This window comes from Puntigrus tetrazona, chromosome 19 (genome assembly GCF_018831695.1).
Source record: "Puntigrus tetrazona isolate hp1 chromosome 19, ASM1883169v1, whole genome shotgun sequence".
NCBI lineage: Eukaryota > Metazoa > Chordata > Actinopteri > Cypriniformes > Cyprinidae > Puntigrus > Puntigrus tetrazona.
In genome coordinates, this window is record NC_056717.1 from 18,070,857 (window position 1) to 18,098,338 (window position 27,482).

At 38.8% G+C, this 27,482-nt stretch overlaps 1 protein-coding gene across 1 annotated transcript in view; it reads right to left on the reverse strand.

Moving 5' to 3' along the window:
* Positions 1-27,482, reverse strand: part of efna3a (ephrin-A3a) — a 70,283-nt gene that overhangs the window by 39,548 nt on the left and 3,253 nt on the right. The gene's annotated exons all lie outside the window — the stretch shown is intronic.

Consider the following 27,482-nt stretch of genomic DNA (forward strand, 5'->3'; position numbering starts at 1 on the left):
TTGATGAAAGTGATCGACTCCATCTATGTTTTGATCAATGGGCCCCTCTTTTTAATTAAGCTGCCCTAATACCTATGTACTTACACAGTTACTATTACACTTCACTAAGTACCTGTGTAACAGGGTTTAGGTATATGTAAAGTGGGAGGAGTTGGTGCACCACTGTAATACATGCACATGACAGGAGCTCAGGAACTGTCCACTCAATATAGAAGTGTCAACTTCTGTGTAACATCAGAGTAATTTTATAGTATCGAAAAGGTATCATAAAACTGGTCCACACAATTTGCAGACTATATTCAAAGTCTTTTGAAGTAAATAGATCAAATTTTTAGTACACGCACAATGAATATTTTGAAAAAAAAAAAAAAACCTCAATCAAATTGGGCTGGAACATAATGAGGGATATATTATATATGTTGTTTGCTAGCTTCCAATATTGTCCTGTTATTTTGAATATCAAGGTTAACTGGGTTAATTGGTTCTACTGCATCCTACAACTTCTGGTCACAATGTGTTTGAAGATTGAAGTGATTGGTCCACCGGGTGATGGGTTTTTTGGCACTGACTAGCAACTTTCATAGCCATCAATTAGATACCGTTAAAGATGCAGAGATTGTCTGCACTATTACCAGTGCATGGCTCTCAAATGTGCTATACTATGCTCTACCAGAGTGTGTAATTAGAGGAAGCGCTTCAGTCCACAGATTTTTCTTTCCTAGATGCACAGCGAGCCGCTCAGCATGTTGTCGGTTTATTCATACAGGAATTAAGTAAGGCTGTCTTTTATACTACCCCTCGGCTTGCCTTGTTCTCTGCATGGACATGCATTACAATTTTTGCTTCTAACCTCCTCCTTCCTCAGCCGCTACGGCCGTGATTCTTTGATCGCTGAATAGCACCGTGATGGGTACATTTCACAGCTGGCTCGATTCTTAATTCAGCCATAATTCTTTCAGTAATGTTGTTGTTTTGGTTGATCAACCCTCTCTGGAGTTTCTAAGCAGTCAATAGTCTGCCTTGAAATACAGATTATCTCAAACTAGCATGAAAAGAAATTGCTTGCCTAATACAAATATCATCATGGACCAATAGCACATATTAGGTCTCATTCACCAACCGTGTGAGTGCACATACTTGGAAGCATAATCTGTGTACGATAATAATCCGTTTACAATAATTTTCAATCAATATTTAATTATTTGTTCAAAACTCAAATCACATGTATGCAAAAAGTTCTTAGAAACATGATTTTTATGTACACATTCAGTTATAAGCTGTATTTATTATTATTATTATTATTTACAGATAAATGCATGCACACAAAATATAGGATCCAGACATTGGACAATCTTTTTTTGTAGAAATTGATCTACACCACTAGCAAATGTGTCAATTTATCTGGGAATGTTTCTGAGAACAGAAATAAGAGCACACTCATACACTTATTAGTGAAGGAGACCCAATGGCTTTAGGTTTTCTTAATTTCCCCTCAAGTTTCCACTTGCAGGCAAAGAAAGGTGCTAATCAGATGGCTGACAGTCTGAATCCCCAGCAACCCTTGAACATTTTGCCCTTGAACACCCCAGGATGCTCCAAAAGGACTGTAATAAGTATATGGTAAGTCACTTTGGATAAAATCCATTTATTAGGCGCAGTCTACTTAACTCTGTATGCTCTACAGAAAGTCAACTACTGTTCTTATTAAGAATGTCAAAGCAATCGGTACTTAAGTACCAAGTGGGTTTTTCAGTAATATTAAGACTCATAGGACCTTGTACATTTTTCACAGTTGTTGGGATCAAATAATATAAAAAAACCCCATAAGACAGTTAAAAAAATAATCTGTCTTTTGCACCATGTAGTTCTAGAAAATTAATTCCTAGCTAGTTCCTAGAGAACCTTTTTCCTCCCTCTGGCGATGGTTGCATTCTCACCGGCAGCAGGAACTCTGAAGCGGGCGACATTTTTATTCACAGCATTTACGATTTAATTATTAAATTATTCAGAAAAGCATTGAAACGCGATCGAGAGAGCATGAACAAATTGGCAAATTTTCCTATGACAAATTGCAGTCTTACATTTTAGTTGAGTCTGAGAAAAAAACACAACACTGAAGACAACTGGTACAGTAAATTCTGTTATGGCTGTTTTCCATGATGGAGTAAATATTTGAAATATTACACAGCTTTTTAAAAATGCCAGATAGTCAGTGTTTTGTATGCGTTTGGCCAATCAGCCATCGGGTAGTTCCTATAGAACCATTTTAGACCATACTCTGAAGTAGGAGCTAATTTATTTCCCCCTTAACAGAGTTCCTAGACGTAAATCCATTCCTAGTTCTGACAGTGTGAACATGCCAAAAATCACAAAATTCCACCAAAAAGGTTTAGGAAATATGAATTATTATATGCCAGTTTGATGCAGGTCCTGATTTTACCAAGTGTGACATGTTCCTGCATCGACATCTTTGATGACCCTGGAACAACACTGTGACTAACCAATCAGATTTGAAGTACCGGTTTATAGTTTTTAGGCTTTAAGCTTAGGCTTAAATTTTTTGTTTGGTGTCATTCAGCTATCATTTCCTCTGATTTTATGGATTAATGTTAGTTTTAGGTGGTCATGGCTAAATCTTTGCATTAAAATGTATAAATATATTGACCTAGGAACACGTCTAACTCAAACTGCCTATGTCACACATTTGCCTTTACATATACGCTTTACAAAATAATCTAAACCGCTTTAATGAGAAGCGAAACAAACATGCAAAAAAAGAGATGTTGGCTATTATTTCCAATCGTTTAGTGGAGTAGTTTTGTACACCCCTGGTATCAACTACTGTAACATTCATACTGTGAGAACCCCAGCTGCAATTAAGCATCTGACAGCAGCTTTCATGCAACGTGACTCCCTGTGCATTTGGGAGAAACATTTTGTAAGGATACTGAACCCGTGACCTTGCCGTCCGATATACAGGAGTCATCTTCTTCAACGTAAACTTGTAACAAAGTTATAATAGCGAATATGGATGATGATACGTTCAGCAAATAGTTCGGATCCCCTCGGCGCACATTTCCTTACTTTGAGTGCAGTCTTGGCATTTTGCGGGAGCCAGAATAGAGAAAATGAATGTAATTACAGTTAAACTGTGGCGCCCCACTATTCCAAAAGCGCCGCGAGCAGCTAAAATTATTCTAGGCGGCCTGAAGCGCCACGGACGCTGCGGCGTGAGTTATTGTTGCAGTGTCACTCAGGCCCGCTGAACGCCGATGGGATCGCAGGGGTGAGCGCTCTTATTCAAGTGAGCTCCGTCTGCTCTCTGCTCATGTTCGCCTTTGAGTCACGAAGAAAGCCCCCTCCCATCAGCAATTCCGGCCACTTTTCCTCACACAGTAAGAGCATGGGCTTTATTAGCATGGCGATGGTGCCCCTGGGCCCTGGCGCTTTTAGAGAAATGGTGGGCAGCGCTAATTCAATTCCGCTCCATTCAGCACTAATAGCTGCCACTGTTTGGAAGGAGTCGAAGAAAAAGCAAGGGGTATGAGGGAGGGAAAGAGGTTATTATAGCATGCCTGATAATGCGTCTTGTACTTTCACAGCCACGATCTCACCTTTCGTTCTCCCTGCTTGACTGAGCCACTATCGGTGACTTTCAGCCTTCAACTGTAATCGTCATTCGTTCGCCACATTTTTTGCCTATGTGTTACTAAACAACGGAAGAAATAAATAATCAATCGGAGCGCCAAAATGGCTTACCTGACAAATCAGGTCGCGAATAATTATGGAAGCAAAAAAAAAGAAAAGAAAATGGCCTTCCAGACATATTTTAGCAACTCACCTATCGTAGGTTTACGATGCTTTTAAGTGAGCTGCTTGGTTCAGAGATAATGTTTAATTTGAATAAAACCGGTCATTATCAAGTTTTAAGTGCAAAGTCCTAACTACAGTGTATTTTCTAGAGGTGGATTCGGTTTTATTGCGCAAAGGCGGTGAGGCATATTACAATGCATAATATAGTGCATTTGTTATGCTAGATGCAACGTTCTTCCCTTTGTTATGAGAGCGCTCTCAAATGGCTTTCTTGTGGGCAGGGAGGCTTTTAAAACATTAATCAAAAAGCATCAAGCATAAGGTTAGGATAAAGTCACACTGGAAGGCAGAGCGGAGCATTTCAAGTGTTATGATTAGCTTTGCAAATGTCTTGTCTGTTCAGTTGAGTCTTTTAGCTCTCCATCTCTTCCACAATCATAAATGACTCTGGAACAGTCAATCATCAAAACGTTCCCATTCTCAAACACTAACCCTTCACCTCTCTTTCCTGTTTTTTTTCCTTCTTTTATTGCGTCTAAATATTCTTAAACCTAAAAAGCCTGACAATCAGATTGCTATGTGCTTTTTTGGGTCATGCTTGTATGGTTTACGTAGTATTATATAGTGAGAATATAGAGCTTACGCATACATTTTATTAAGATACCAAACTGAACAAAAATACGCAGTTTAGTGCAATTTCTGATATTTATATGGCTAAAAAGAAAGAAAGTAAAGTTCCTTCTAACAGTACAAAAGTAAAGGTACACTATGTGCAAATATGTACACTTTAAGTACCTTTAAAAAGGTACAAAATGAACCCTTTGGGTACAAACCTTTTGAAAATGTACTGCCCCAGTGACAGCTTTTGTACCTTTATTTCTCAGAGTGTTCACACCGTTTAACTCCGCAATGTACAAAATAAATACATAAATACAACTGTTATTATATAACATTATTATTATATAATTATTGATTGTTATAGCAGTTTACAATTAAGATATTTTACTGTCATTTAATTTACTGTAAAGTGTATTAATAGATGTCAATCATTTTTTTACTTTTTTTTTTTTTACACAGTGTGGGATATTGTCGTTCTAAGACTACTTTTAACTCTATATAAAAGGGAACATTTCACACTTGCAATTTAAAAGCAGGTAATGGTTTTGGGTTATGGTTATGGTTTTGGGATCGCATAACATTTTTTTGAATGAGGCCTTTTACTTCATAAAAAAAGTCTAAACTGTCAAACAAACAACAAAAGGTGTACCCAAAATATTTGAATATTTAAACTTTTAATCTCGTTTATTCAGACAATAATGCAAATCAAATGTGATAAAGAAGGCTTTACATGGTTTATTTTAACTACAACAGTTAAAGCATACATGCTGATCGTTTCTAAATAGTACATTCAGTATTAGCCTAATATGAAGATGACATTAGAGTCTGAAAGCTGTATGACTTTCTTCTTTGAAAAAAAAAAATCCTTTTGTGTCCCTGGAAAAATAAAGCCATACGGGTGTAGAATGGCATGAAGGCGAGTAAATGACGATCACATATGGGTGAACTGTTCCTTGGAAACCCTCAAAGAATTTTCCTGATAGAGGAGCTACAAGTTTCTCTCTCTCATTACGAGCTCTTGTCAAATCAAACTTTTTTTTCTGATTAGTGTCTGAGTGTGGTCAGGCATGTGCTCATCTTGCGGTCTGTCTTCAGTCTTGTGAAAGTGTCAGTGGTGGCAGCTAGCATGCTGTGTTGTTACTGCCTTCTCTTCCATCACTGCGTCCCCATCAACCCTCATTACTACACTACCTGGATGGCTGGGACAGATGCCATGTTTACCGAAGGTTGCCAGGTGTCATCTTCCCCATCCTCTTCAGCTCGGTGTTGCACCTTTTTATGCTTCTTTTTTGACATCTCTCAAATGTAAAGAGTATAGATTTTACGGTTCGGATTGGTTTCTTAGCAGTTTAACTCTTTTTAAGCTTGTTAAATACTACAAAAGCGCCGGCCCATTTATATTTCTGCAGTTAAGAAGCTCTCATTCAAGGAAGCTTATGACCCATATACAGAATAAATGAATTATGCAATAATGCTGTTAGGATTATTTTTACCTCTCAATTCCAGCTGAAAGGCACTGCAACTCCGCATACCAGAGAAGTTTAGAAACGAGAAAAAAAAAAAAGCGTAGCATTCTGCACGTGACCTGTGCTGCAGCAAACAGCAAATGTCTAATCCAATCAATTAATTAACTAATCCTCCTAATCTTATTATTCTTATTTATGCTCTCACAGCCCATTGACTTTCAGGGAGATAAATAAACGCAGCTCAGTTCAACCGGGATTTCATTTTCCTATTCTTCTGTTTATCAAGGAAAGTCGATCTGGCTATAGTCTACAGTATAATATGGAGTAAAAAGGAAAAAAAAATTACAAATAAAAAACACTGACATTATTCATTTTTTAATTGATACTTATGCAGTTTTCTTATGCGTCTGTACTGGTGCAGATATAAAAAATGAAGAGCCGAAACATCCCGAAAAGTTGTTTATAGAGTCATTTACAAAATGAATCCCAAGCCGTTTCATGCAGATGTCAAAGTGAAGCATTTGCATATTGCCTACTTTCCGCGCTGGTCTTAATAAAAATGTAAATTGATTCTTTGCTGCTTTTGAAGAGTTAAAAGCATGCATTAAATGAAACCGACCAATCACTGGAGGGTCTGGAAAAGTGAATCATTGAATGAATCTTTTGGGAGTCGTTAAACAAATAAGGTAAAAATAAATGCATAGGAGAACGAAAAGAAAGTGTTTTTTGACCATTCATGCATGTCAACCTGTTGTTAGGGTCTCCCAAAACATATAATACCTATAATAGGGACACTTTAATGAATCAATAATCTCAATCCATCCAAGATGGTGAGCTTTGGCCTTCACACTCTTTGTCTACTTAACAACCTGTCCATCAAATCTCCAGCAAGGTCTCAGTTCGCCGTCCTCGAGAATATTGAGGAATATCAATCACGCCGGATCAGCACATACTCCTCTCCGGATAGTTTGCATGAAGACCGGGACAGAGCACAACCAATCAATCTGGAGACCACTGGATGGGGCCAAATCGTGACGTCGTGTGCAGATGGCACACTAACGTGCCCCAGTCAGACGCGTCTGTTTTGGGATGAGGACCTTCCGTCACAGCAAAGATGGTCGTCCGTGTCTGTGCCTGACTGTAATTTGGAATTAATGGGATGGTAAAACTTTTAATTCAAAAGCGCTGCCTTGGGGACAAAAGCATTTGCATACAAATGAACACAATTTCCTGTTTGTTCCGTATGCAAATGTGGGAAAGGAGATGCTTAACGAGCATGAGAGTGTGTTTATGTATGTGTGGGGGGCGGTGCTTGGCAGCTCAAGCTGAGCGGCATGCGAACGCTGCACCAGGCGCCCAACTGAGCAGTTCAAAAAAAACAAAAAGAAAGCGAGTCTGAGCTATCAGGCCAGGGCAGGAGGTGAGCCGAGCTCATCCCTGAAGAGATGCGGATCCTAGGGGAGAACTTTTTACAGGTGACCTTTCCCTCCGCTGCTCACACCTGAACACAACAGGAGGGAAGGCTGTTTGTGCTTCCATCCCATCTTGAATACAATTATAGACCGTGACTCTGTGGTGGCACGGTGGAAGTCGATGGCGCCAAACCCAAGGGTAGAGGACGCTGTGTCAAATCGCTCTATAAGAAATCAAAACATTCACCGGCAGCATTAATATTCCTGTATCATTAGCGGTTTTTGAAGGCCTGTCCCCCTTCCAACAACCTCAGAAGACCGCAATGAAATCAATCACAACACAAGTGGCTCCTCCTTCAATTTAAGTGGTCTACAAAAACATGGCAATAAAATGTTCATTTGTGTGTGATATATATATATATATATATATATATATATATATATATATAGTTGGGATCAGTAAGACTTGTAATGTTTTTAAAAAGTCTCATCAAGGCTGCATTTATTTAAACAAAAATACAGAAAACAACAATAATACTCAAATTTTATTACAATATAATTTTTTTCCTTCTTTTTAAAATACAATTTAGCCCTGTGATGCAAAGCTGAATTTTCATCATCTGTTACTCCAGTCTTAAGTGTCACAAAATCCAGAAATCGTGCTAAATTGCTAATTTATTATTATTTTAAATATTATTTTTTATTCAGTATTTTTTTTTATTAAGAAAACCAAAACCTCATCAAAAACCTTACTGATCCTAAATGGTTACAGTCCTTTGCTAATTAACATATCAGTCTAACACTTGGAAGAATGACATTTTCCACAGAAGTCTTTTATGCTCAGCAAGATTGTCTGATGAATGGCAATTTCTAAATGAAAAATTCAATTAGAATTTTCAATTTGTTGATGAACAATTGAAAAATTATATATATGTTATATCTTAGTCTCTGGCAGCTATGGGATACTGCTCACTGGCTCAATGAGAGCTCAATGACGTTTAATAAAATTTATCCAATAATTGTTTCACTTGAGGGTGAAAATTAAGCACTATGAATGTGCTCTGTGTCATTTTCTTCAAGAGAGAGGACCTGGGGGACCACGAGAACTGAGCATTTTTAAAAGACTGAGTCTTTAGCTTAAAAATACACGGAAGGGAACTGACTCTGAATTTAGAGTAAAATTAATGCTCGCTTTCTGACAGAAGGGCTCAGTCCCAATTAAGCACATACAGACACACACACAAATGAACAAGAACTGAAGGGTTCGAATTACTGCCATTTTAAAAGAGTTTCCTGGAATTCCATGCAAGATGCAAGATCATTACATATCGCTCCACAAATCATGTCATCTTTCCATTGTTTTCTGGTCTGGTTTAATCGCCACAAGACTACATAAAGTCCATACTACATCCATAAATACAGATGGCACTAAAAGAAGAACTCTCTAAACTGCTTACACTCATATTGCAGATACTCTAATTAAGTCCAGTGTGGTTACATTGGCCTGTCATGATTGATGATCTCACAGAATTGAGGACGAGCCGAAATATGATCTCAACGTTCAGCCATTTAAAGGAACAGTTCACCCAGAAATCATTGGCTCAACCTCCCGTCGTTTTAAACCCATACGAATTTTATGGTCGACTTGACAGAAGGAAATTATACAGTCAGAGAGTAAGTAAACGCAAACTTTTATTTTAGGGTGAAATATCCCTTTAAATCACTCAACCTTCATTAATGAGACGCCCCGTCCAGAAACCATAAAGGTGACGCTGCACTTTTAGTAGAGACAGAAAGCAAGGGAAAGATGTGCCACCAGGGAGCCATATTTCAAACAGCGATGCAGTTTCTCCTTTGAGAAGCTCACAGACCCTCCGTAAGTCGCCACAACCGTTAGCAATACCTCACGCACAAACGTGTCTCTTCTTTCTGTGCTCAATTACAAAGGCTTGTATTCGCCGCCTGTAATGAAAGATGAGCCGCTCTTTTGTCTTCTCGCTGCCAGTTTGGCCGATAATTCAATCGTTTCATTATTTAAATAATCGAGTGTTTGTGTCAACATAGAAATTGTGCTCGTCTCTCTCTTTTTGCATAATCACCCGCTGTGTTTAGATGTGCTAACTCAGGCGAAGAGAGTCAGGCGATAACACGCTTTATCATTCCCATGCTCCTTTTCTCTACGAAATTAAAGCAAAGCCTCTTTTTTTTTGCTGCAATAGTGAATGTCGGAGATTGGATATTGCTTGCTAAGTGAATTAGGCTAATTTCCACTCAGAACTAAAAAAAGAAAGAAAAAATTACAGAGGTCATTTCCTGGCTCTCCTGCCATTCACATTTCAATCATAAAACTCGCAGTGCTTCTACATCCTCCTCTTAAGCTCGGATCTAGCTAACTACCTCATCCATTACAAAAAAAATTGCCAAGAAAAGATGTATCATGAACGTAACTCTACAGGAAACCAATAAAATGCTAACAATATTTCTTGCAAAAAAAACAACAACATTTTGATTCAATAATCCGGTCAAAGTACATGAATGGAATAACTGGACCATGTCTGATAAATGCATTAAATTTCTCATACTGTATTAGGGTTGTAACGGTACAGTTACCTTTATTTTAACCGTTTGTTCGATATGGTTTCAATACAACGCTGTTTAATTATTAGAGAACAAATTGCTAATTTGTTAAATTAATTCAATTCTAATAACCGTTTCCTTATTATCTTCTCTAGATTTTATTTATAGAGTTAAATGAAAATGTAAATACAATCTTTCCATAGCCGCATCGAAAAAGCGTGACAAAATGGCAATTATTATTAAATTTTTTGGGAAAATAAATAATTTGTAAGATGCAATTTTTTTTCTTGAAAACATATAAACCTGGAATTTTCTATTGAACTTCCTCTCATGCAATGGTTACAACAAGGCTGTATTTTTTTTTTTTAGTGGCGAATAAATACCAAAAACTTTTGGTATGGATATCTGTACCAATATTCTGTACATAGAATCTATTATAAATAACTGTAGTTGTAATAGTTAAGTACATCTGTCAAAAAATGGTCAAACTGTAGAAACAAAAAAGATCTGTAGAAACGAACAGTGATGGAACCACACACCAGCCCGTAATCTCAGCCAGTCCCCGTGGCAAAATGAGCCGGAAAGCCCATGTGGAGGAGTCTGCGGTTACCGTGCGGATCACATTGCGCATTCACCTCCTGAAACACAAGGCCTGATTAAATCTATACTTAATTGGATCAAATCTAGTCGTGATGGAGCGTTCCCCCTTGCGTTTAACCTGAGGTCCTCTGTCAAGTAGGGAGTGGGAGGTTGAGTAAGACTGGGGAATTAAGAGCTGGAAATGAATACCAATGATAGCTAATGGTAATCACCCCAATTCATAGGTCAGGACCACACGTGCCAGATTTAGGTAAGAAAGAGGTGCAAAGAGAAAGAACTGCAAAGGTCCTGCTGGATTTACTCCTACTCATGCATTAGCAGACTGCGGGGTACATGCACCCCTTACAATCTGCTTGCAATATGCTATCTGTGGAGGGAGATGAATGAGCTTGCAGGTTGATGAAATACTCAAGCTATGGGTTGTAATTCTTCACCTCTGCGCTCCGCTGCAGGTGCAGAAGCCTTGTAAAAGTGGGTCTAGACTTGAGCTGTGGTCTAGAGGTTAGCACACATGCTCACATACATCGGCAGAACAGGTTTTTGACTTGTGCATATAAATGGTGGATGGAAAGGCATTTGCAGGATAAATTCTGACGTAGCAAACATTAAACCCATGTAAATCAGCTGTTTCCACTGGTTTCTCCATGACTCTACAGTAGGTTAGAAGGTTATCAACACCACCACCCAAACAACCCGACAGAAGCAAGCGTAATTCACATTTGTTTTTTTCTGTCTTTGTGAACTTTAAAAAAAAACTTGTTTGGATTGAAACCTAGCTGTAGTCAATAAAGAGGGAAAAAGCCAACCTAGTAGGTATAGATTTTACCTTCATCAAAACCCAACTGAATATTTACTTGAAGAACATTCCAAACACGCAAATTTTAGGCAGATGGAAACGTTTACATGACATATTTTAAACAGATAAATTATTTCTTCACTATATCTGAAATTAAAAGTACAGAATGTAAAGTCTTAATTATGAGATGAAAAGTTAACATGCAATTACCAGTTCACTCCATATTAAACCACGCCATTTTTAAAAAAAATGTGACATCTGAGACTTTATTTTAAAAGTAAAGAAGCACAAAGCTTATTGTGATTTTTTAAATGCAATGTTTACTAATTTTCATAAAAACAAGAATCAATTAAGAAACCAAACCCTAGTGGTTGTCTGCTTTCACTTTCATTGGCTGTGAGTATTTTGCCTTTTGTGCTCTACTGAATAAAGAAAGTCAGGTTTAAGAACAACAAAATAATGCTTTCTTATTGAAATAAAACCTTAAAAATGCAAGGATTAGTGTACTTTCTTACACTAAAAAAAATATTCTTGACACTCAAGAATATGTGGTAAGTGTATGCCAACCAACACGTTTTACATTATAATATATTTTACATTTTATGTATATTGTACATTGATAGTTATGTTAATTTTGTTAAAACCACGCCCACCTAGCTCAAGGATGTTGGCGGCAGCAGCAATCCATCTCAAGTTGGCACACCCACAACATAATTCAAACGGAGGAGTTATAAAACAATTCACCCCTTTTAAAGTTGTCACGAAGGACAAAATTAGCTGTATAGACCAAAACCCCTTTTTGTAAAAACACATTTTCTTTCTACTGTAAAGTTGATGAATTGCAGTTTTAGTAACTTCCTGTGTTGGTTTCACGAGAGAGATCTCACTATTTCACAAATTGAGCACGATTAATTTTATTGTTATGCTGGAATGTGTACATTGGCAGGTTTTCCAAGGTGGTTGTTTAAGAAATGAAAAGCTACGCACTGCCTCAGCTTGGGTTAAAATAATTATTACCAAACAAGCAAAAAAAAAATCACTGCAATAATAATCCAGTTCTAGACTCTTCAGTATTTAAATCCATATGGTGATTTGGCATTGTACATTTGAATACGTGTAAATATCCAAAATGCCAGAAAATGTGCCCGTAAAACGTCTGAATATGACACTGTGCCTGGCATTGCAACGCTAATTATACTCTTTGTTAATCCACCAGGACCGTGAAAGAGTCTGGAATTGCACAGACAACAGTGAGCATGTACATCTTTGGTTCAGAGGCTGCTGGTGTTGGTTCTGGAGACCAACCTACAGATGGTGTAGAGGTTCTGCAGTCTCACTCTAGGGTGTTTGATGCTTTTTAGTCTGATTTAGTGCTTAACCGAAGCTATGCAATGAAACTCAAGTGCACGTTTGAAGAAAATCCTGAATAAAAAAACCAAGCTGTCACCAAAGAACTCTTTAATTAATGACAATTGAGATGTCATTTATGAGATCTTACTTTTTTGTACTTGAAACAATTTGTGCGTTAAAAGCTTAAAAGGTAGATGTAGAATGTCCCTTTTGTACTCATGTACTCCTAATATGTAATTAAATATGCATGGAAAGTGTGGTGAACCCTAAGCCTCGTGGCATTTTTTTCTGACCATTATCCTATTGTTCTGATTTATTGCGTGTCAGTGTTAGTGCAACGTAAGCAGTACTGTTATCATCCGTTTACCTCATGTATCTGTCTACCACAAATCTGCACCGTTCTTCAGGGAACTGATCTTACTTCTGAAAGAGTTAAAATTAGGTTTTCCTGTTAATTTTTTTGTTTGTTTGTTTTTCATTTATTTCTGCGGTATGGTTGATTGTGGCAAAATGTTTGTATGCGTTAAATATGAAGGCACTTTTTGTTTCTTCATGTCCGCACTCAAGCGAATGAACGCTGTAGTATGTCTTTCTAGCATATATCCAAATGCTCTGAAATATTAAGAAATTGGTCTTGCTGTTCGTTTTTAGTTAGATTTTATTGTAGCACAGCATGATTAAGTGGGATAGGGTTCAAATATGAAATACGTTGGGTTTATTGATAAAAATCATGTAAATGTAATTCATCTGAAGTATATACATGTTCCTTATGCATTTAAAACTAATTGGATGTATTGGTGCTATTACATAAATCCTTGTTTCATTTACATAAGGTTGACAAATTGTATTAGTTAGTTTAGGTTAAAAATATGTAATCAAAATGGATGGAAATTTGATATGCAATTGAAATATAAACAAATCCTATGAATTGGGACTAAATGTTTTTCTTTAAGTGTATTTGTAAAACCATTGTCACAGAAAACCGTCTTTGGTAGCGGCGCTTTGCGGGTGAGCGGAGCTTTGTGTTTAGTTGGTATCAAGTCTCCTTTTCCCGACACTGATCCACTCAGCCAATCACCAGTCTATCCAGACACTCTCAACAGGAGTGCAATGATTAAAGGCGTGATTGTTAACAGGGTTACCCTGTGGGTCAGTGGAAAGCTGGATAAATCATTTAGCAACCTGGCGGCTTACGGAATCCTGCTAAAGGTTGTTTAGAAACGTGCATCTTGGAGCCATCAAGCGCCCGAGACTAAACCTCCTCGGTATCTGTTGGGATTGACTTTATTTTCTAAATGGCACTGTTGCTCTGGGCTGTAAAATCAGAGCAGACAATGAGCTAATGCTAACCTCCCTTGTGTGGCGCGAGAGCTAAAGAGCAAACCTGCGCTGCCTGTGAAATTAACCAAAACGCCGCACTCATAAATTATCCATGAGACGACTGACTGCTGATGAGATGTCTAATGAGGGGAGAGGGTGGGGCTGCTGACAACAGTTCATTTCGTGTTGGGTTTAAAAAGTGAGACTACGCAGGCAATCTGTGCAATGGGAATGCTAATATCTCTCCATCGCTCATACCGCACTGTCGTTACCCACGCGCTAAAAATCAGTGGAAAATAATGCAATTCTGACACTCTAAACGGGGATTTCTGCAAACTCCAGTCATTCAGAAGTCATTCGGAATTTACCTACACAAATTACAGCCAAACGGGAGCCAATTAGTTAATAAAATCAGCCAATTAAAGCATAATACCTCAGGTTATCACATTTTAAATGGATAATAGCTGCACCTTTGGGTAGTTAAGAGCTTTGGGCAGTAATGTGGAGAAATGCTAAAATCATGTACGGTTGACAAAAAGAAACTTTGGATTGCCTGGGGGGAAAAAAGGCCAGAATTTTGTGGAATTACATGCAGTAAAATGTGTTCAGATGAACTCAGATTAGTTGACAGAGGGCAGCACTACTTTTCTACACTCACAAACAAGATGGTATGATGCTGCGTTCACTGCAAATTCCTATTGTTCTCCTTCTGCTCGAGAACGAAATACAGACGGGCAATCAAATCACTTTGTGAGAAAAGCGGAAAAGCATTTTTCTTTAGCTGTCTAAAGTTTTAACGCCCTTAAAATGAATCTTGTAGCTTTTTTTTATTGTGTTGGCTCAAAGTTGACATGAAGGACAATTCCTAATCATCAGCAACCGAGTCTAATTAATTAGGGAGAAAGATACAAAACTGAATTTTTCTTTAAACAAAATCTATTGCTGACAGCTAAAATAATTAGTATCGTATAAAGCGGAAAGAATTCCCAGCATTAAAATATTAATTAAAAATAAAAACTGCCATAATGACAGCATCATCCCTCCAAGAGCGCAATCAATCACTCAAAAAAGGCTTCAAGAACAAATTAGCGTTCTTTTAACAATATTTTGTCATGTTTCTCAATAAGGATTTAAAATGTCAACTCCATTAACATTTCTTATAAGTGATCATATTAAAAAAAGATATATATCAAGGAAATATCAGAATTAAATTCCCTAATAAGCATCTTGTTTCACAACCTTGAGCACGAAACCATCAACCCTGTTTGCTGTCTGTAGGCATAATTATGTCCCAACATAAATTGAAATTTATGAGATGGCACAATGCAATTTAGTAACAAGTAAGTATACTTTTAAACACAGAGCATTTCAGTCTTTCGAAACCCTATCTAATAAATCATCTTAACTGTTGTGCTGTGCCGAAAATCCATATAATTTGTCAAAAATGACTTCTATTAAACTGCTTGCAAATTTATCACCATGCCACATCAAAAAACTACATTTTCAAACATAAGTTCAGTTGTTATGACTCGTGTGAGCCAAGCCAGCAAGTCTTAGTTCTATATAATAACTCTAATCAGAATTTTTTTTGGGAAAAAAAAAAAAAAAAAAGACAGTAACAACTGGAAAATCCAGAAAGCCTCGGTGTTGAATTTTTAAGAATACAATCCACGTAGGCCTACTGATGATTCATAGCTTGAGAAAATATTGACGTTTTATTGTCGAGATCTTTTCTTTCCAGCAGTTTTTAAGTTTAGCATTCCCCATGATGTGATATTCGCATTCCCCTCCTGTTCCATTATTCTATATTTGCTTTATTCCCTCTCTCCTCTATGGATATAACCTTAGCTGTCATTGTCCATTCGCATAGCTATATATGAACAATGGAACAATTCTCTCTCTTCTTACAATGATGAACATCTTAAAAAAAAAAAAAAAAAAAAAAATCTCCTTTTCCTTACCCTCCTCTTTCTCTCTCCCTCTCCTCCCATTTCTCCCGCTTGTCTTCTTTATTCTGTCGGTGAGCTGAATGTGCCCTGTGACAGGTCTTGTCAGAGATTTCACAATCCTGACATAGCGTTAACTTGGAAAGCACCTGTAAGAATGGATGTGTGCGCGTGTCATAACAAAATTGCATTTGAGCGGGTTTGCGTGATGGAAGCGTGGCGGGCTATAGACAACCATCGAGGCTTGATTACAATGATCCACAATCAGTGAAGGGCACCCAGAGTTTGAGATGCTGATGAATTCAGATTGAAGACTACTGCAGTGGCGATGCAACTAAAATATTCCATAATTGTGCATTAGGCGGAGTACACTTTATCGTTTAATGTGTGTGTGTGTGATTTATTCTACAATGTGAATCTGGCAGGTCTGTCTCTGAATGCATGAGGATAGGTGGCCCTTGTTGTCTGAGTACCTCTCAGTGTGTGTGTGTGTGTGTGTGTGTGTGTTGTGGATGTCTTGAGGGAGAAATGCTCGTGGCCTATGAAGAATCTCAACTGTCTGACACAACATTAATATTCTCAGTGCCTGCGTTGTCTCTTTCCCTCCCCGCTCTGTCTGTCTCTCCATCAATCTTTGTATCTCCCCTCTATCCCTCTTATCGGAAATCCTACCACCTCCTACCTCTCATTATTTAAAAAAATGTGTTTATAGATCCCTTTTGTATTCTTTCTCCCAATTTCTCCTTCTTCCCCTACTTTTATTTATACGTTACCCTGTCCCTCTCACTCGCCCTCTCTCAGGAAGTTGGTTTGAATATCTAAGTTGCTGTAAAAACAAATCTATGCATCATGCACCTCTGCATTTCTGAATCACATTTAAGCGCACTGGATTTGGAACGGCACGCAGCTTTTAAAGTAGGTACTATGCAATATGCATACGGTGCATGGTATGTAAATGTAAGCATGGAATACCCTGATGAATTAGTCTGCTCCCCAAAATCTTCCGTATCAATCTGGGCGCTCTGCAGTGCATACTGAGATGGGCCATCTGTTAGCGTTCACATTCTCATCTCAATTTAAAACACACAATATATGTTGATTACAAAATTCTGACATAACTGTTACTTTTGAATGGTTTTCAATAAAGAAAGATGGTATTTGCTCAAAGAATGTCCAATCACAACAGCCGTGCATCAATGTATACAATTTATTTAAAATGTTTATCCTTGATGTATTGCACTGTTGTATAAGGATGCACCGAATGTTCGGCAACCAAAATTGTTCAGCAGAAAATAGCCAAAAAAATAATAATTATGCAGAACAATGACTTCAATGTGATCAAATATAGGCGTGCACTAATGCAACAAAACACATCGGCAGTGAAAAGGCATTTAGGTGTCCAAGAAAAATGCTACAATCATTACAACCACCGACAGCGAGAGACAAAGCTAACAGTAAAAAGCACATTTTGGCTGTTTTATTTATGCAATTGTGAAAAATAAAAATGTATGATGCAAAATGCTAAATATATGGGAAATATTCAACAACCAGTGTTCGGTGCTTGGCGTTCGGTCTAGTGTTTAATCTTGTTCAGCTTCGGCCAAAAGTTTAAGAAAAGATTACCTTATTAGGTACCTAATTACCAAATTACACGTTTGCTAAAACTTGCAGGGTATGCTTGCAGGCTAAGCACACTATGTGCTTTTATATTGCTTCTGAACTGGACCCTCCATTTTCAGTTTGACAAATAAACGTTTAATAATAGCTCATTTTAAATTCTACTTAGGTTATTTAACCGGGTAGCCAAAATGTTATTTAAACGCTAAATATCTGTATTACTTAACGGAATTAATTTCCTGAATTAGGCCTAAACGTGGAATGTTTGAATGAAACACCCAACATACTAGACTCTAAAATGTTAAGTGTTTTCCATAAACAGTACACAAGGGCAACGATCAAACATTTCAAACAGTAGTAAGCCACGCTTGTCAGTTTGCGACCACCTTGCATGTGAGTGGCATGCAGTAAGCACCATGCTAATATTTCATTCCAAACACAGCCTTTTGTATTGGCCATAAGCGCCAATTCCCAACACACAAACACTCATAAAACACACACCTCCCACATCCATGCCCTTTCCTCCGGGACTTTCCATTGACGCAGGGCTTCAGCAGCGCTATTCTAAAAGGCTGCATAAACCACTTCCTGTCTCTCATACCCACACAGAATTGCTCGTTAGGTGTCCAGTATCAAGTGTGTATTTTAACGGGAAACACTCACACATATTTATCTGTGGGCAGCGGACGACTACAAAGACCAAGAGCTAAATGACTCCCTGACATTGCGTACAAACTACCTCACCCACACAAGCTACTGTAAACACTCGACTCGGTGATGCATCCACCTACTCGCACACCAACACACATCCTGCCTGAGGTACCTACATGGACTGCGCCTCAAAAACCCACAATAAGCAACAAAAAAAAACAATAAACCCCATGCATGCTTAATAAACAAAGAGACTGCATATGCTACCTATGTGTGAGCATACACAAACACCGACGGACACGCACACGTTCCCTCTCGCTCGCTTTCAGGGGCGGACGAGAAGAGAGCACAGCAGGACATTGATATTCAGAACACCCACACACAGTGTGGTTGGGATCTGAGATCTGGACTCTCCGAGAGTTTCCTAGTTAACACACACACACGCCGCAGTCCTCCGCAGTATCATCATTAGGCAGGCTCGCTCGCAATGTACACAAATTTACTCAAGCGCAGACGGCATTATTCCCGACCAAATTGCTCCGCGGCATTGTAAACACAAACAGGTTTCGCTCCCCCCAGAAAAATATTGGGATAAACCCATGCACAAACGAGCCAATGTTCGAGAGTTCGGCAAGTTGCAAGCCGCATAAGCTAAATGATCGGTCAGACGCGTATAGCGAAGGCAGCATCAATGGAAATAGCAGAGATTAAAACTTGTGAATGTTTGTAAAGGGGAGCCAGATGATGCCTGAGCTCATGTATTAACCATAAAGAAATTTACACATCAAGGCGGCCAAATGGATTTCTGATGCAGGCCTACACGAGACAAGAGTAAATGATGAGGCTGAAACGCGCAGGGAGCATCGGCCGCAACAATCCTGAGCTGCCCATGTCGATGTCGGGAGGGGAGGGGGTTAGTATCGATCCCCGTTTGTGCTTTCTGGTCCAAGTTTAGCCGTGAAATGGGGCGACACTGAGAGACTCAAGGCAGCTTGAGCTTAATCAATGGAGATGAAGGTTTCGTTTCCCGTTTCGCTTGCTCAAGGATGACACATTGAGGATAATTGCAGTCTTGTTTTTCAATCACCGAACAAATGTAGGGTGATAAGAGCGATGGAGTGAGCGTTGATGAAGGCTCCTTAGACCTAAGAAATGAAGTAGGCATTAGTTCCACCAACTTGTCTTTGAGACTTCCTACTCTGTTGCCCTTGAGTAGTAACGTTGTATGTAATTTCCTATGTAATGACGGCCCGTCCACACCACTTAATCTGAGCGTCTGTAGTCCAACTACATCGTGCCTCGCGCCGTAATGAAATGGATTCGCTTCGCTTGGAAGTTTCCACTGATTTTAACTTTCCTGGACGTTTGAAGTAGTTGCATTTAACTGCTGGTCGCCCCCGACTGCCACTGAAGGGAAGTCGAATTACATTTTTGCATGAGTGAATGTGCAAAACACTGGAGAGAGATTTCAATTTCCCTCTGATGTTCTCATTACTCTGCTGATGGCAGCCAAAGGGTCTGAGATCTTATAATTACTGCATCAATAGGCAAATTCTCAATTATAACAGAATAACTAATTATTACGTCCAGATTCAAAATAGCCTTTTCTTGATGAATTGTCTGAAGTGGCTCATTTTAACTGAGCTCAAGGGAGAGTCAGAGGTGGTTGTCTCTTTATTAAAATCAAACGTTTTATACTTCAGGAGAAAGAAAATCTCAGACATGGCACCCAGTGGTATAGTCGTTGAAGTCAAGCTCTTACAATGCAAAAATATACTCTAGCAAATAAAAGCCCTATATTAATAATATGCCTTAAAAGATGATGCCTTGCATGGTCCTGATGGTGGTAATATATTTGGAATGATTTTGTATGTAAAATAAAGCAAAAAATGTAATTGGGATTCTAAATGTGCATTTCATGAGCCAATCCTGCCTCATCTTGTCAAATACATAAGAAAAATATGATGCACTAATATGAAAATTCTGACTGATACCAATTATTTCATGTTAATTTCATGAATAACTCGAATTTTAAATGCTAGAAGTGAACATTACAAATGTACATATTAAATAGATATTCTGTCAGATTAAAATATTATATATGAAAAAAGAAAAAGCATCTTGAATGACAGTTTGCAACCCTAACATACGTACATAATATATTGTGAAAAAGAGATTCTGCAACTTTCACACTTTCAAATACAGCATTAAAGAATACACATGCAAAACATGTATTAAAATATTTTACTCAGTTTTCCTCAAGTGAACCTAACCGATTAGACTTCCATCACATTACAATGTATGAACATTTGCATCTTGAGAACAAAAGCAATTTATCTAGCCAGTGAAAATAATAGGTACCACTTCAGTGTCACAGACATACTGTACAACAATGCAGTGGGACTTGAAGTTGGGGTGGCTCTCCACTACAACATTTGCATTCAAATCATTGAGTCTGGAATTGGCTTTACCTGTCAGGAGTGGGAAACCCATCTCTACAGGATTTGGCGCTTCGGTTAAGTGAACACTCCATAACCTTGGAGCTGATGGAATACTAATGGCTTGTGATGGCGATTGAAGTCAAATGTGCACTCGTGTGCACTCTCTCTTGCCTTGTTCTAAAGAGATGTTGCGTTGCTATTCTTCCACCATTAACGTCCCATGGCACTTCCATGTCAGACTTTTTCAAGCATTCCACTGCACTTATAGCTGAGTAGTGGAATACAGTGCCTTTACAGTTGTCAGATGACTAAGACGACAAGTGCAAGGCACGTGTGGCTCTTTTGTTATTTTGTGGTCACTATGGCAACTGCATACGGATCACCTGACCCTGTGACAAGTTCAGTGATTAGTCCAGAGTGCTGACAGTGGCTCTCCAGGGAGGCAATCAGGAGGACTCAAGGGAGTGATGTCACACACACGGGTACCTTTCATACAACAAACAGAACCCACTGGAACATGTTTTTCTCTTTCACATGACGCACCTGAAGTGAAACCAAAGATGTGGTTCAAAACAATTCTTAAAAACACTAAGACATAATTGAAATAGACCCCCGCGGGAAATTTCAAAGTGAAATAAAATTGTGGCTTTTAGTCCATTTCTGTTTGCTTGGGGTCATTTACATACTACCGTACATTTATAAGTTAATAATATATTTTAGCAAGTACGCTTTGGTAATAAGTAGTTCTTCTCTTTAGCAGCAGAAATATTGATGACTCATCCTGCACCCCTGTATCCAAATTTATTTAAATAAAACACTCTTTAAAATGAGTGTCCCTCCAGCCAATTCCAGCAAGTTCTGACTAGAATAATAAAAAAAGCTTGTATACAGCTGTGATGTAAATTAAAAACAAACAAATATATAAATAAAAGAGCCAAGCACTTTGAAATATGTTACCTCAGAATAAAGGAAATCTGTCAACACAGGGCAGGAAATTAAGCTTGTCAAGCTAATTCAGAGTCTAACATTTTTAGATTAATAACTGTAAATGTTTAATTGAGCTAATTATCCCATAGCCAGGTAAATGACGCATCAGCAAGCGATGGAGAAATGCCTTCTTAATGAGCTCACAAACTGACAAAATGGAGCCCTAAACACTTTGCTTTCTTCACAAACTTCGCTATCAGTATTGACTTTGTTGTTGCTATTAAAACTGCATTTAACCATTTGTGGTCCAAAAGATCAGTACTCATGCATTTAACCATTTCTGCTTTGAAGGATACAAAACAGCAATGCATTTCTATCTATTAACAGATTAATAGATTTCGTTCACATGAAATTGCCTGTACAAAATCCACAAAACCGAACTCTCAGTGGTTAAGGCATTACTATAAGGCAGCCAAGTTTCCAATAAATTTCATTGTTTGGCAGCCATAAATTGTCAGATCACTTAGGAGAGTAACGGCACACTCCTCAAGCTGCATCATTTGAGATATCATTCATGTTCACAGCGACCCACTGAATTTACTGTAATTCTTTGGTTTGGAAGTTTGTTCAAAACCTTAACCTAAAGTATGAGTAACGGTAACAGTGATGCTTGACTTGGCAAACGTTGGAAATTAAAACCTCACAGTTTCAATGCATCCACTTCTCCGATAGCGTCGACTGGACCATCATTACCAGCTTTCCATCTCTCATGCATAGGTGTCTGAAGGGGGTGACCTCAGGGTAGAGGTTTCGAGAGAGCCAGGCTTTACACCCTCCTCTCAAATTCAAATCAATTCCTCCCCTCTTCCCACTCAGCTCTCAATTCTAATTGGTATTTCTCACACTGTGTCACATTCAAGCAAAAATGAATTTACGCATTGATTATCACAAGGCCTGCAATCGACCGTTCTTCAGGCACCAAAGGCCTTGCGTTTAATGGTTATATATTTATTTGGAGGCTGGAGGCCGTTCCTGCATTCAGTCCGGATCGATCACCTTCCCTTTCCTCAATCTGACTTTCCCAAGGGAATGCCAAGAAATTACGCAGCGAGCCATTGGTTTTACTTGGCAGAGGCTCCAGGCATGAGTCACACCATGGCAGGGAATTCACCCAGGTCCTTACGGACTGTCATCCTCCATGCTGAAAATAAAGAGAAGGAACAGGTCGGACAGATACATCCACCAAAGCGCTCTGCGTACGCTCTTTCAGACAGCAGAGGCAGTCTTTCTCTTTATGCATGCAGCAGGCACAGGACCAGGGGGATGTTAAGCACAGATGTGTCATTTCTACAGGAATGATCCAGCCTTGTTGGGGGCAACGGGAAAACAGGTTATCATGCTTCCAGCTCATTAAAGCTTTACTCAAGTACATCACGCATTGATTAGCGTTGCGATTGATTTGGCTTTTTAAGAATTTTGATAGTGAGCGAGAGATAGCGTCATTTGTACACATACGCATGTACAAATCTTTTAAAAAAACAGGCATTTCCTATTTCCTCTGTATCCGTAGTAATTGACTGGCAATGAATGACTGAATACTGAATGCTGGAATAAGGTGCATTTGATATGCAGAATCACAGAGACTTTGCCATCATGCCAAGCCAGATGGACAGCCTTGCATGTAATCAGCTGGCAAATCCACTTGTCTTTTTCTTTTCTTGAGAGCGTAGCCGGCGAATAACAGCGACAGACTAACACAGCACATGTTGACTTGCCTCAGTGCATCAATCCTCATGACTAAAACCATGTGGTTTAATAACTATCCTCAATTTAACCTTCCTTTCCAGGGGAAAATACTTCTAAACTTCCCTTCCCCATTTCCAATTAATTTTCTAATCTTCATCGTTGCTCCTAATTTCTCTGTGTTAATTAATTTGCCAGTCTCGCTTTCTTTTAACACCTTTAGAATAAATCCTTGCTCAAGTAATATTTTTATTCCTTTTTCCGTTCCATCAATAACTGACTTTCCTCTTGTTCTTGGGCGAAAAAAAAAATGCTCAAAGACTGAAATAGATTTTATCTACCTGCACAAATTAAGTCCCTTGGCATGAGGACTGACTTGGGGAGCCAGGGATTGAATTCATTACATTTTTTTTTACATCCAAGTAAGACGTTTGAGGGCATACGAATACACATGCATGCTTTTTTTTGACATTACATATGTTAAATCCAGGTTACATCATCCAAAGTAGCAGATCACAGTATTAAACAAGCAATCGTTTAACAAAATCAAACATGCCTATACACAAATGATAAGCCATGAAATCACATTTTAACAACTTGATTCATTTTGTGACTGATTATGGTGGTATTTTGTGTGGCCAGTTACAGTACACTGACACTCTACATGGTGACTTTCAGTCTGGGACAGTCGCAGCACTAAAGACTCAATTCGGAGAGACATGTGACAACATTTAAATAGTTAATGAAGTTAAACTGATGAAATGGAAGGCTTGCAGGGGTCTTGGAGACATGCTTTTAAAATTGAACCATTTTAACTCAACACAGTATCTTTAATATGCAATACCCCTGGTGTTAGAAGCTAAGTGTGCATTTGATGCAAATCTACATTGACCAACAATATAAAAATAGCTCTGGCAGAACTTGCTCTTTTGCCCAAGGTCCCACTGCAGCTGATTTATCTGTCCAGAATTTAAGCACTCAAATTACCAAAATACACATCCCTAAAATCACTTTTGTACTCTTCCCTGAACCACGCGGAATGTATTCCCGACCTGTGTCTGAGGGTATTGTAAAAGATACCATTCACCAAACTGACATTTTAGAAGAATGTTAAAGCATTCAAATTATTCAGGAAACTTACTAAGCGCAGCTGCAGTCACAATAACCAAGTGCTCATATGCACTGCTTACGAGAGTGGACATTTTTAGTTGTCAGCAACTGTACTCTGCATGTGACCTTGTTTTTCGGTGTGAGTTTTGTCTGTTTTTTTCATTAATAGGATATATGTGACTGTAATGAGCTGCAGGAGGAAGCCTCCTGCTCGGCTGGTCATTGATCACTCCACCCAATGCCTCCATTTCCCAGGAAAGCCATTTGTCAAGATGATAATTTGCTCTGTAGCACAGAAGATTGTGCACTAAATATAAAAACTTTCCTTGTCTTTCCCACCTCCTTGTCCTGTTTTGTCTAGTAGAAAAGAAGAATACATTGGGTCTGGTACAAAAAAAAAAATATATATATATATATATATATAAAAAAATCCATAATGGTAGCATCATCGCAGTGTCACCTCTATAATTTGATTTTATGCTTTAAAAAAAGAAAATGAATCAAAGCTTTAAGCCTGGAATCATACCACCATTACATAAAAACATGAGAACCCTGCGGTTTCTCAAATACATCAACTGCCAATAGAGTGGGAGTATTTTAACACTTCCAAGTTAACTACCCAAGAATGTTTGTGTCAATCATTTTGTTAATAATAATAATAATAATAAATACAATTTGCACATTCATTCAGTGCTACTCAACAGTTATGGGTATTCCCAGCACCGCATTTTGTATTTCCTGTATTAACACAACTGATTTAAATAATCAGTTTGTTAGGCTTGTCATATAACATACAAAATGGGTGAAATGACTGATTTAGCAGACGCTTCAATCCAAGGCGACTTAAAAATGCAAAACACAGAAAAGCAATTCATTTTCAGGCAGTAGCATTAGAAGTGCTGTGATAAAGTTAAAATATAGATCAAAGAAAGATGCAAGCAAATACAAGCTTGCCGCCATTTCTCTTGCATCATCACAACACGTCTAGAAACATAAAGGTGGAGTCCCGGCTAGCGGGCTGTTTCGCAATGGAGGATCCTGCATGTGGCGGATCATTTATAGCCTTTTTTCACAGATGCTGGATTAACTGTAATCAAGGTGGATTGTAATCAAGAAAGGTCCAGGAGACAATCACCAGTGACAAATAGAGAGTCACCTGTTGTCACAAGTAGTCTACAGGTAACGATAATACACACTAAATATATATAAGTCATGCTATGCTGATGTTGTTAACATTTATACTTTTTCTCAAATTGTTATAATAATAATTTGCATGGTTTAGTGTAACCGGTTTAAAACTTACAGACTGCGGTTTTAAGTACACCATTTCAGGGTTTAAATGTGGACGATAAAATACAACAACCAACCATTCACTAGAGACTGGACCATCAGATCAATCAGAGCAGAGCTGCTTCCCAATGTGTATAATATCCAGCCTATATGCCCTAAATAGTATTGAAAACGACTAAAATCACATAGACTTTAGGATGGGTAGTGCACACATTGGGAAGCAGGCTCCGTCTTAGAACTGCTTCGAAATAATCGTTTGAGAATCGCTGGAAAATTAGATGATATTAAACTCATATTATGAGAAAACAAAAGCATTTTTTCACATGCATGTAAGCCTATTGTAAGAGACTCCCAAAACAATATAAGGAGCCTTAAAAGTAAAAAAAAATAGGGGTACATTGCAGATATTGTGTTAGAAAATAATTTGACTTTGCTTTTCTCTGCTTGGACCTCAAGTAAATCAGGCTGAAACAATCAAGTCATCAAGTCTCACAGCTACTTCAGGGGTAAACAATTACAGGAACAAAAATTCAATTTAGCAACACACCACAGCCAAGTATAAATTCACTACAAGCTAGTTTTAAATTAATTTCACCAAGCTCTTAAAGGTTGCGATGTGTCTTAGGCTGCATGTTCATTCTTTCACAGTAAGTTTACATTTTATTTTGTCTTTCTTCTAAAGGTAAATCTCCCCTTACATAAGCCCTTCGCTGTGGCCCAGAGCTCTGAGAGCAGGGCTCTTTTGTTATCATCATGTTGACAGAGGCTGACCAATTAAAGGGCCCTGCTCTGATACTGGGCCGTGACACCAACCTGGTGCGGGGTGTAAGAGGCCACGGCGCCACAGGAAATGTACCCTACGGCCACCTTGCTCAGCTACACATGTTCCACATCAAACTTCGCTAATTAGCAGAGAATCTGGGAGCAGCAACGATGTGTGTGTGTGTGTGTGTGTAAAAAGGTTGAATTTTTCCTGTCACATGTGTGCATGAGTGTTCTTCTCATCCTGCTTACAAGTCAGTTGATCCGCATAAAGTACATTAGTATGCATACTTGTTTGCGAGGGACTTTTCGCGTGTGTGTTGGACAGAACGCAACTAAATGACTTTGTGTGTGAGTGTGTGTTCCATTAGCTGGGACAGCTGTAATGAGCTTGGGTTGCAGTGCCAGTGCCAGCAGAAGCTGAGAGCGTCGCCTCCTAATGGGGCCGTGCAGATGCAATCAAAGCCCAGCCGTGTGCTACTGACTCATCCTCGCCATCCGAATCAACACCCCATACGTGTTCATTTCGGTTGTTTATACATATCTCAAGCACTCCATGCGAATTTCTGTCGGGAGTCGCGTTCTTTCTGGCTTCTTCAGATTTGGCATTTTCCCCAGACGCATCATCTCACATGATTGATGATCTTCTATTCACTTGACTTTACAGCAAAATTTCAAAGAGACTCTGTGAGCAAGGTTTTCTCGCAGCATCCATGAAAGCGCTTTTATCAGCCGGTGCGCTTTTATCTGTCTCGGCGATGTGAGCATCGGGATGCGGCGTGAGAATGAGCCCGGTTACGTTAGCCCACATAAAGCTCCCCACTGCTAACTCGTCTACCATCGGCTGGACCGAGCGTTAGGCTCCCGGATAGAGCGAAAGGAGGGTCTCACCTAGAACTGTGACAACCCGCTGGGCCATAAACACTCTCATGCCCTTGAGGGGCTCATGGGAACCGGTTGGTTGGGAGATTGTTGCTCTAGTTTGTACCATGCCTGCATGCGCTTCTGAGTAGTGTGTGGCCCGAAGCTTTAAGCCTCTCAGG